Below are 11,406 nucleotides of genomic sequence, written 5' to 3' on the forward strand. Positions count from 1 at the left end.
GCACGAACAACTTACCAATGGCTACCTCCCTTTTCCCAGGAACAACATGTTAACTAATAGTCCCTTCGGGAGGCACGGGGCTTCATGGGTCCCTCCTTAGTAGGCATAGATCTTGGACCTCTAAGCAAGTCCTTTGATTCATCAGATCTGCTGTCCCTGCTTGCAAGGCGTCCGTCACCATTAGGCCTGCTGACTGTTGGGATTCCCTGACAGAAAGAGGGGGTTAGGAGAATTATTGGACCCTTACCTGAGATTCCACGCCTCCTCACCTCCCCGGCCATATCTGTAATTCTTCCCTAAATACGTATGACCGCAGGGTCTCGATAGGTGCTGGAGTATATACTGAAGGAAGGTTAATGGAGAGGGGTACCTGTGAGTCTGGGGAGAAATCATGACCCATGCTGAGGAAAGACTTCCCAGTGCAGCACTTTGGGGGTTGGGGTCCCTATGCTCTGGCAGGCAGCTCCTCACCCATAATCTGTAAAGGTTCAATAAAATACTTGGTTATCTGGGTAAAGTTTGGTTTGTCCTTGGGAACTTATGAAGAAGGGGTAGACATAGTTTGTCTCCCTCGGGAAGGAACTCTTTTGTCTGTCTATCTATCTGTCTGTCTATCTATCTATCTATCTATCTATCTATCTATCTATCTATCTATCATCTATCTCTATCCATTAGAAAAACCATCTTTCCTCATTTTACATACCAATCCCGGGAAGGAATTCTCACCTCACTCATCCGTGATGGAATGCATGTTGACGGGTCTGTTTTTGTCCAGATCGTGTGTGATAAACACAGCTGCAATGAGTTCATTGCCTGTGGTTATCGGCCACACATGAATGTATTGTCTAGGCATAAGACGGGAGAATCCTGCATTTTTACCATCGCAAGGAATAGGTTTCTACTAGTCCTCAGCTAATTTTGAGCACAAATTAATCTCATTTTATATACTTCTTCAGAAACACTGAATAATACTAGAAGAACATTTTGTTACCAAGCGGTTGACAACCTGTGATTGATGCCTTCTTTTATATCACGACAATCATTTCACAGACGTATTAGGAAACTTATACTTGGTACATATAGGTCATCCACAAGACTCCATTTCTAATGAATTTCACATTCTAATGCTTCTAAGGGAAAGTAATCTCTGTTCTTAGCTTGAACACAAGCAGACTGTTAATAAAAGAATGATTATTTTGTCTGACATTCTGTAACACACTACTGATAATATTTGTAAAAATTAGCTCATTCACACTGGCAGTATTCTGAAACTGTCCTTTATACTGGGATTTTTTTAATAATGTGAAATTAAGCTGTGAGATAAGTTTTGTAATAATGTTTATACTCTCCAGTTATGAAAATTATATAATAATAAAATAAGTATATGTTCTTTAAAAATATTCAATTACTTTATTCTTTTTTTAAAAAACTTCTTTATTGGTTTCTTGGGAGTTTCAATTGTATATTTCTAGTGAATTATTTAATGTAGCTAATCTTTTTCTAGAGGCTTTCTAATGGAAACACGAAATTTGTTCAAACTTACCACTGTAGACCCTACTATGTTGGAACTTAGTATTTGTTACCCTAGAAGAGTAAGCATTTTCAAAGAGAATGTGACGTTGGACACTGCTTCTTATCAGAATGTGGTGACTCTGTGCCTGAGCTCTGGAGCCCCTTGGCTTCATCCTGCAGGGGCCCCAACTCTCTGGACCCTGTTGTCTTGTCTGCAGAACAGACAAGGTGCAGAGCAATCTTGGCTCCTTTAAGTCTCAGGTATTTATTGGTGAGCAGACACTGAGACAGAAACTTACAAAGAAAGTTTGATTTTGGCTCACGGCTTTGCTGTGGTCAGCTCGTGGCTGCTTGGGCCCCTTGTTTTGGGGCCTGCCGTACATCATGGTGTGATGTAGGAGGGTCATCTGTCTATGTGTTATTTTCATTGGTTAATAAAGAAACTGTCATTCACAGTGGAACAAAGCTCTCACATCATAGATGGGGTATAAAAACAGAGGAAGGGACCAGGATCCTGAACCTGCTTCAAGATCCTGTCCGGAAAAACTTACCCCTCCTCTGAGGTCTACCTTCCAACAGTGCCTAGTGGGGGTGGTGCCGCAGATGAGTTTTCCCCTGAACATCAGTTGCCTCACAATATACCAGCCCCAAACAGTGTAACAATGTTTCTTGTCAATGCTAGCCTTAGTACCGGCTCCAGCGAGCCTGATTCTCACCTAGTCAAAGTTCCTTGTTTTTCAGATTTGCATAAGTAGGTCATGAAGCTAACCCTCCCTTCTGTGGGCTGAGCTTGAAGGAGTCAGGGTGCTTGGGCTCCAGGGCCACCTCTTAGGTTTGAGGCTTCTCCAAGTCTCACTTCCTGTTTCCTATTTGTGCCCCTTGTGCCTTCCAACAGGCATCATGGCTCATGATCACTCATTAAGGTTAGAGTTTGCGCCGTTTTAATCAAATGTGGGTCACTAGCATCTGTAATCATAAATCAGGACAATAAATGTGGGTTACTAGCATCTGTGACCGTAAGTCAGGACAATAGAAGTAGTTAGGGAAAATGGAGAGAGAAATGGTAGCTGAAATAAAAGGAGAAATAGAAGTTTACTAAAGTTTTGAACAAAGAATGATGGGCTTCAAACAGTGTGAGATTTAAGTCTTCACGGAGAAGGATTAAAATCACTTTTTAAAACAAGGCAAATGATGGACGTGGTATACACCTATAAAATCAGGACTTGGGAGCCTGAGACAGGAAGGTGGCAAATTTGAGGCTATATGGGAGACCATCTCTGTAGCCCCACTCTATATATTACCCTCCCCATCTTTCAAATTAAGAGGATTCTCGGCCAACGTGATGTCCTTGGTAGAATGAGTGTGAATTTGTTGATCTGGTCTGCTCCTGCCTTCCTACTCCAGGATGCTCCATTTAGTAGGTGAGTGGGGCTCCCATCTACGCTCTAAACTTTCTCTGTCTCAGATCCTTGATGCTTACATTGCTCTCACCTCCTCCAGGCAGTAGCCCAGGAGCCCAAACCTAAGCCCCTTTGATACTTGGCTGAGGATGCCCTTCTGAGCTCCAAGCTCTGCAGTGTGTATTAGCATGCTGGCAACTGTTGGTGGCGTTGTGTCCCAGAGCCCTGTTTTAAAGGACTCTTTGAAGTCAAAGCTGCTCCTGAATTTGAGGAACTTGTTCTGCTAGTGTTAGGAGCAGATTGTCCGTGCAGTGGTCAGAGCCTATGAGGCCCCAGGCAACACTCAGACCTAAGCTATGGAGCAAGTGGAAGGGAACAGCTGTGTGGTAGAGCTGCAAAGAGCTGGTGGCATCCCTTGTTGCATGGTCCTAGGAGCCCGTTCTCTTGGGGTCCCTTGTCACTGGGCAGTAGCTCACAGGAACTACTCGTGTCCATCCTAGAGGACTCTTGGGCAGCACAGAGATGAGCAGATGCCATTCCTGTCTCCGAGGAGTTCCCTGCCATTGTGCAGAGCTGTGCCTTTGGAGTTCCAGCATGCTGGGGTCCCGCTGACCAGAGGAAGCACAGGGTGGGAAGGGGAACCCTTTGAGCTGGTTCTTCAGGAAAATGGGGGTCTTTTCCGTTTCACACAGCTCTTCATTGTCCTCGGGAAGCTTTAAAAAAAATTTGTTTTTCTTTTTTTTTGGACTGGAGAATTTTCAGCTCAGCCATTGCGAGCACTCCCCACTTTTGCAGAGGTCAGTTGTTTATAGAAGACACTGTACTGCCACCAAGGCACCGACAGCCCTGCCTGCCCCCCTCTCCCAGCTGGTTTGGAGCCATCAGAAGCCCATGTTGGCTTGTTGGAGACTCTATCACTGAGTGTCTGTGTGGTCCCGATTCCGACGCCATTCTTCTGCATCCCCTGTGTGTAGCTCACTCACTGCGGGCTGTGTGCTCCCCCCAAAGCCATCAACGACTGTGTCGCATCTCTGGAGAGATCACCTCTTCGCTTGTTTCCCACTCTGTTCCAAGATGGACTAGTGGTGTTCTCTTTGCCTCTGCTCTCCCATCCACCCACACTTGTTCTTTCTTGGCAGCTCAGAAAAGCTTGGCACTCCTCACACAGCTACCAGCAGATGCTCCTTGCCAAAAGGGTTCTGACACCAGCTCTGCTGCCAATGGCCCTAACTCTCTGCAGCTGTTTCCTGTTTCCTTCTGAGCAGTGTGACAACCACAGAGAGAATGGGGTGAGCTTGGCCCCAGGGATCATCCCTCTGTGTGCCTCTGAGCTCTCTGGCGGCTCTTGAATAGCCAGTGTGTATCACCAAGTGTGAGCACACGGCTGTGCTAAGTACAGGGCTTCACAGTGTAAGTCAACCAACCATTGCAGCCTGCTGGGTGCCTTGGGACAGAATCAAGTCTCCCCAACCAACGCTGTAAGTCTACAGTCAAAACAGGCCTGTAAAGAATGAGGAGACATCTCCCTAAAGTGTTCTCTTATGAGCCAAAGGACCGAGCTCAATCTCCAGACCCTGCTTAAAAAGTTAAGTGCAGAGGCATGCTTGAGATTCCATTGCTAGGGCACTGAAAACAGGCAGATCCCTGGAGCTCGTTAGTCACCTAGCCTAGCCTAATTGGTGAATCCCAGGCCAGGAGTACACCCTGTCTCAAGGTAGACAACACACGAGGAACAGCACCTGAGGTTGCGTTTGGTCCACACACACACATCCATGCATCTTCATCTACACAAACACACACACATGTACCCTCCTTTCCACACAAAGGACGTGTAAGCCCAAGAGAAGCAGCCACAAAGGGAAGCCACCCATCTCTAATTCCTACGGCTGTTGAGTCTACCTAGGTAGGAGCCAAAGGTTCTCTCCAAGTCCCGAGAGGAGCTGCTAAGCGGACCTTGTATTTCTTCCTGATTTTTGTCTACATTGGCTACAATATTTCAAAAGCAAACACACCCCACCTCTCTAGAACATTCACTAGTTTGAAGTTTATATGTAATTCTTCTCGGTGGGTGCTTACCGTTATGCATTTACTTAAGACAATGATAATACAGCAGCATGTATTTCTTTCAGAATAAAACCCGAGTGTTCTCCATCTAAATAGTGTGCTATACACAGGAGCTTGTGAGGGTGGGGATTGTGTGAAATTTCCTAGTTCTGAACAATTTCTTCGTTAGTCTTAAATCACCAGACTGGCAATGGAGAGGGTATGGTGAGGTAGGAACTGAAAATTAAGGTATAAAAACTGGGATCTGGGGGTGTTGCTATTCACTAGAGGAGACACAGAGAATAGCAAGTTTGTGGAGAAGATATCAAAGTTAGTGTGTACGGAGTGAGTTAGAAATACCCATGGGACATCTGGAAACATTCAGAGTTCAGTTAAGGGGTCAAATGTGTTGCATGGCAAACACTTTGTGGAGAAGAAAAACCCTCAAAGGAAGCAGAAAAGAAATGGCCACAAAGGAAGGGGGAAAGCGAGAGAAACTACAAATCCCTAGAATCAAGGACAGGAAGTCTCTTCAAAGGCAAATGATCCAGAAAAGTCAAATAAGAGGCTGTGTTCTCAGTAACTTGAGGACAGCAAGGACACCAGCACAGTGTATCAGCGTTGCTCCAATCCCAGCTCTGCTCTCTGTTTTCTCCTGGAGCCTCTACCATTTGTAGGTGCTCTGGGATTCTGCTAAGACCTCTCCACCCTCTGAAAAAGAGAAGAGAGAGCAGGGTGTGGGGTGCTGCTCACAGGCTGTGACCAAAGCCCCACCCAGAGGCTCCCATGCTGGCTCTTGACTGAAACTCCCCAGCTGAAGAATTTTAAGCTAAAATATCCTGACTTTAAAAAGTCATGCTATGAACTTCTAGCTTACCAGCTGACATTATGGAATTTAATTCTTATCTACTAACCAATGTAATGGTTGGAGGGAAAGTTGAGAAGGGGGGCTCCACATTTTAATATTTTACAGCTTTTAATACTCGTTTTCGCATCATAACACACCACCTAAACACAAACAATAACAGCAACACACAGAAAGGAAGCTGGCTTCAAATGCTCAAAACGATTTCCAAAGGAAGCACATGTAGGGCAAAGGCTTCCACAGGGGTGAGAGCTGATTTATTCCCAAAGTCCAGTTCATCACCCTGAGATGGTCTAGAGGTCAACAGGCTACATATGCAACATTTTTACATTTAAAAAAATCCTTCTAAGCATATGGTTTAGTTAACTAGGATTTGCTTACAGGGCAGAAGAATGACTCACGTCCTACCTAAAATTTCCTGTCGGAACTTTTCTTCTAACACACGAGTGATCTAATTTTATGTTGGACCAACCCCACAGTTCGCTGGAATTACAGCTTCAAATGAACCCAGTTGGTCGTTGATGCTGGGCATAAGGTGATTGTTGTGTATTTAAATGTTCTTCAGGACCGTGCGATCATCTGGTTCCTTTCAGAAAAAGTTAAAGCTATGAAGACAATGTCTAATGGCCTCATTGCTAATGTATATAAGCCATATTTTATCTGGAGGCAAGCAAAGCAGAAGTCCCCAAAGATCCAGAAGTCAAAACTGTAAACTAAAGGGAGAAAGAACTTGCACTGTTTTCTGGCCGTATCCTAAACCAGGTCCCCAAACACATGGTCTGCCTGCCCTTAGAAATGAATGAGGTGAGCATCAGAAGCCAGCCTGGACTCAGTCCAAACAATATGCCAGATAATCTAATGTCCAGGAAACATCAGATTATTCTACGAAAGGAATTTGTGAAGCTGAGTCACCACACACAGGGAGCCTAAAACTGTAAAATAACTGGTTATTACAAGCAATTGTTTAGTCATAACAAAACATGCAGGTGTTTTACTTGCTGAGGCTAGAATTGTGCGAAGTCACACATTCAAAAAATAGTGATGAGCCTCAGTTTGTGTCTTGTGCTGTGACCCCTCGTGTGAGATATACTTATCTGTGAAGTAGAAACCCCTACTAGCAAGAGTCATAGAGAAGGCTTCAGAACAGACACAAAAACAGACAGCTTCCACTGAAATCCCGACTGTTACTTAAATACCAGTGTGCCCTTGGGACAGCCATTTTCTTTCTGTTCCTCTCTGCTCATCTGCAAAATGGAGGGACTCTGCTTAACTAGCGACCCCCGAGAAGGGCAAAGAAAGTCACTTAAGAAAAACTAATAATAGCAGAGCCTATATACTCCAAGGTAGGAGTTTCCAGGACCCTTTTAGAGGCCAAAGCCACTGGCATGCTATCGTAACATAATATTATTGCTTTGCTTCTTGAAGAACAGTGCTCACATGATCCCACATTATGGCCTTGGCTACCCCCTGACATTTTACTAAAAGTCAACACCATCTGGTGGTCTCCCACTTCTGCTGAAGTTGCAGCTTCCAAACCCAAATTTAGGGTTCTTTCTTCGCAAATTTAGGAGGGGGTGAAATAAAGTCAGCATTGCATCATTAATTTGTATAGTTGATGGATGATACAGGTTCAGCACCCCTAGAGGTTAGAAATAGTGGAGTCACCAACTATTTTTTTTTTTAAGATTTATTATGTATACGACATGCTGCCTCCATGTATGCCCGCATGCCAGAAGAGGGCGCCAGATCTCATTACAGATGGTTGTGAGCCACCATGTGGTTGTTGGGAATTGAACTCAGGACCTGTGGTAGAGCAGCTAGTGCTCTTAACCACCAAGCCGTATCTCCAGCCCAAGAGCATCTTTTCTAAGAGTCAATCAAGCTTCAGACGGCTGTCCCTGTTCCTTATGATGAATGTAGTGCGAATCCTCCTTACCTATGCCCTGGGCTGAACTAAACCTTGTCATGTTTCTGCGTCACTGAGCTCTACTATGAGAGTTATGTGCCAAGTCAAAGAAGCAGAACTTGAGTTTGAATACCTAATGATGGCAGCTTGTTCTCTTTCTAGCTGTGAGATGTGAAATAATTAAATGAGGGACGCTCAAATTTTCATAGTGAAAGATAGTGATTTAATCAGGGTGACTGCTGTGTTGACACACCGTGACCAAAGCAACTTGGGGAGGACAGGGCTTATTCAGCGCATGCTTACACTTTACAGTTCATCATCAAAAGAAGTCAGGACAGGATCTCACACAGGGCAGGAACCTGGAGGCAGGAGCTGATGCAGAGGCCATGGAAGGGTGCTGCTTGCTGGCTTGTTTCTCATGGTTTGCTCAGCCTGCTTTCTTTTTTTAAAGGATTTATTTTTTATTTTATTTTATTTTATTTTATTTTATTTTATTTTTGAGATAGGGCTTCTTTATGCAACCGTCCTAACATCCTGCTGTCCTGAAACTCTCTTTGTAAACCAGGCTAGCCTCGAACTCACAGAGATCCACCGGCCTCTGCCTCCCAACTGCTGGGATAAAAGGCGCATGCCAGCACTACCCAACATCTAAGCCTGCTTTCTTATAGAACCCAGGACCACCAGGCTAGGGAAGGTAAAACCCACAATGGGCTAGACCCTCCTGCTGTGGGATGTCTTTCTGTACACTGTGAATATGTGTTGCTCTCATTGGCTGATAAATAAAGCTGCTTTGGTCTATGGTAAGGTAGGATAGAACCAGGCAAGAAATCCAAGCAAAGACACACGAGAAGAAGAGTGGAGTCTGGGAGACATCAGCCAGTTGCCGAGGAAGCAAGGCGTAGAAAATGAGGTAATGTCATGGCCACGTGACAATACATAGATTAATAGAAAGAGGATAATTTAAATTTAAGAGATAGCTAGTAATAAGCCTGAGCCATGGGCCAAACACTTAAAATTAAACCTCTGAGTGGTTATTCGGGAACTGGAAGACAGGAGAGAAAACTCCAGTCACACCCTCTCTCATCAATCACCAATTAGGAAAATGCCCCACAGGCTTGCCTACAGCTAGATCTTGTCTCGGCATTTTCTCAGTTGAGGGGCCCTCATTTCTTTCTTTTTTCATTTTTTATATCACAGGGTCTTTTTATTTGGATAAATTAGATTTTCAAATACACTGTATGACCTTCATTGTTTATATCTGTAAGATGAAGTATCATAATAAGCTTATTTATAACTTACAGGTTCAGAATTTCTAATATGTTTTTAAAAGTTGTGTTATGAACACTTATCATGACACCTGGCATTTAAATGTTTTCATTCTGATATATATTATTATTGACTGTAGGTGCCATGTAATATAGAATATCTTTTTTTTAAGATTTATTTATTTATTATGTATACAACATTCTACCTCCATGTATGCCTGCATGCCAGAAGAGGGCACCAGATCTCATTACAGATGGTTGTGAGCCACCATGTGGTTGCTGGGAATTGAACTCAGGACCTCTGGAAGAGCAGCCGGTGCTCTTAACCACTGAGCCATCTCTCCAGCCCCCAATATAGAATATCTTTACATCCCGTCTTTGCTGGTTGATATTTTGTGTGAATAATTTTACAACTGAACAGTTCTTATTATTTTGACAATGTAAAGAACAATTATTGAGTACTAAACCTCTTCATAAGATAAATATACACAACATATATTAATATCAGAGTTTAGCATTCAAATGCCATGAATCACTATACATTTTGAAGAGGGATATTTTATACTTACCATCATAATGATAAATATATAAACATATATTTAAAGTTTTCAACTGTGGTATGCCATGATTGTTAAAGCATTCAGAAAATGAGTCAATGTCATGTTTTCTGTAACACACATAAGAATTCATTGAAGTCGTTTTAATTTTACTCAAGCAATAGTATTCTAACATAGATGGATACATGGACACATTCGGCAAAAGGATGAAAAGAAAAAGGAGGGAGAGAGAGAATTTAAAAAGAATTTTCACATGAAAATCAATCACATTCTAATTTTTTATATCATAATAAATCATTACAAGAATCTTAAAAACTTTAAAGGTAGTAAGATTTACATAAACGTTGTAAATTTCAATACTTTGAAATCAAATGCTTTTAAATTTGTGCTAACATCTTCAGGGACTAAGCCAAAGTCAAGCAGAATATTGCCATGGACAAAGAAGAGCCAACGGGTCAGAGCTTGAAGGTCAAACAGGCAGCAAAAAATACCAGCTGGGAAGAGATGAGAAACAGATGCTGTAGGAACTAATTAACATCTCACCTCATAGAGAGAGCACACTGCTAATATATGCATTCATTCCCATATTTTACTTTCTATGGAGAGTCAAATAAAAATGAACCTCAATTTTTTTTATCTATTTTTTTAAGAAAGAAAACAAACTATCTGTTTTCATCATACATACCAATCCAAGTTCCCACTCCCTCCACTCCTCCCATTCTTTCCACTTACCTTCCTACCCCACCCCCATCCACTCCTCAGAGAGGGTAAGGCACATTGCTTTGTGGAAGGTGCAAGGCCCTCCCCACTATATCCTGGCTGAGGTGCCCTCATTTCTGATGATTTCAGTTTATGTCAAGTTGAAATAAAACTAGCCAGCGCAGACAGGAAGTAACCTGGTTGATATTAAAGGTGTAGATAACACTCTTGGCAGAAAATGGATCCTATTATTTTTGAGATAGAGCACAAGGGGGCTGGAGAGATGGCTCAGAGGTTAAGAGCATTGCCTGCTCTACCAAAGGTCCTGAGTTCAATTCCCAGCAACTACATGGTGGCTCACAACCATCTGTAATGGGGTCTGGTGCCCTCTTCTGGCCTGCAGGCATAGACACAGACAGAATATTGTATATATAATAAATAAATATTTTTTTTAAAAAAAGATAGAACATGAGGTATAGCTATGAATGGAGTCTCTGGAAACAAGCTGCATGGTTACGAATCTTGGTTCTATAATTTACTAGCTTTTCAAACGGGAAAATTACAAGTTCTCTATGTTTTGTAACACACATACTTGTAAGCCAGGTAGCAAATGCTGACTCGTGATCAATACAGCACTGGAGGAGATGCTGGCCATGAGGAAAGGAATGTATTATCTAGTCAAGACCTAAAATTTCTCTTACCATCAAGCATTAAAAAAAGATTATAGTATTAAATATGCTTCAAGATTAAGCTGTAACTGACGGTCACAAAATGTGAAGGAAGAATGACTTGGAAATACTTTAAAGAAAGTACTTTTTTATTTTATTATTTATTTATTTAAGATTTCTGTCTCTTCCCCACCGCCGCCTCCCCTTTCCCTCCCCCTCCCCCAAACAAACCCTCCTCCCTCCTCAGCCCAAAGAGCAATCAGGGTTCCCTGCCCTGTGGGAAGTCCAAGGACCACCCACCTCCATCCAGGTCTAGTAAGGTGAGCATCCAAACTGCCTAGGCTTCCACCAAGCCAATACATGCAGTAGGATCAAAAACCCATTGCCATTGTTCTTGAGGTCTCAGTAGTCCTCCTTGTCCGCTATGTTCAGCGAGACCGGGTTTAACCCAGGCTTTTTCAGACCCAGGCCAGCTGGCCTCGGTGAGTTCC

Source organism: Alexandromys fortis, unplaced genomic scaffold (genome assembly GCF_014885135.2).
Source record: "Alexandromys fortis isolate MF-2015 unplaced genomic scaffold, M_Fortis_MF-2015_v1.1 scaffold_15, whole genome shotgun sequence".
NCBI classification, from domain to species: Eukaryota; Metazoa; Chordata; class Mammalia; order Rodentia; family Cricetidae; genus Alexandromys; species Alexandromys fortis.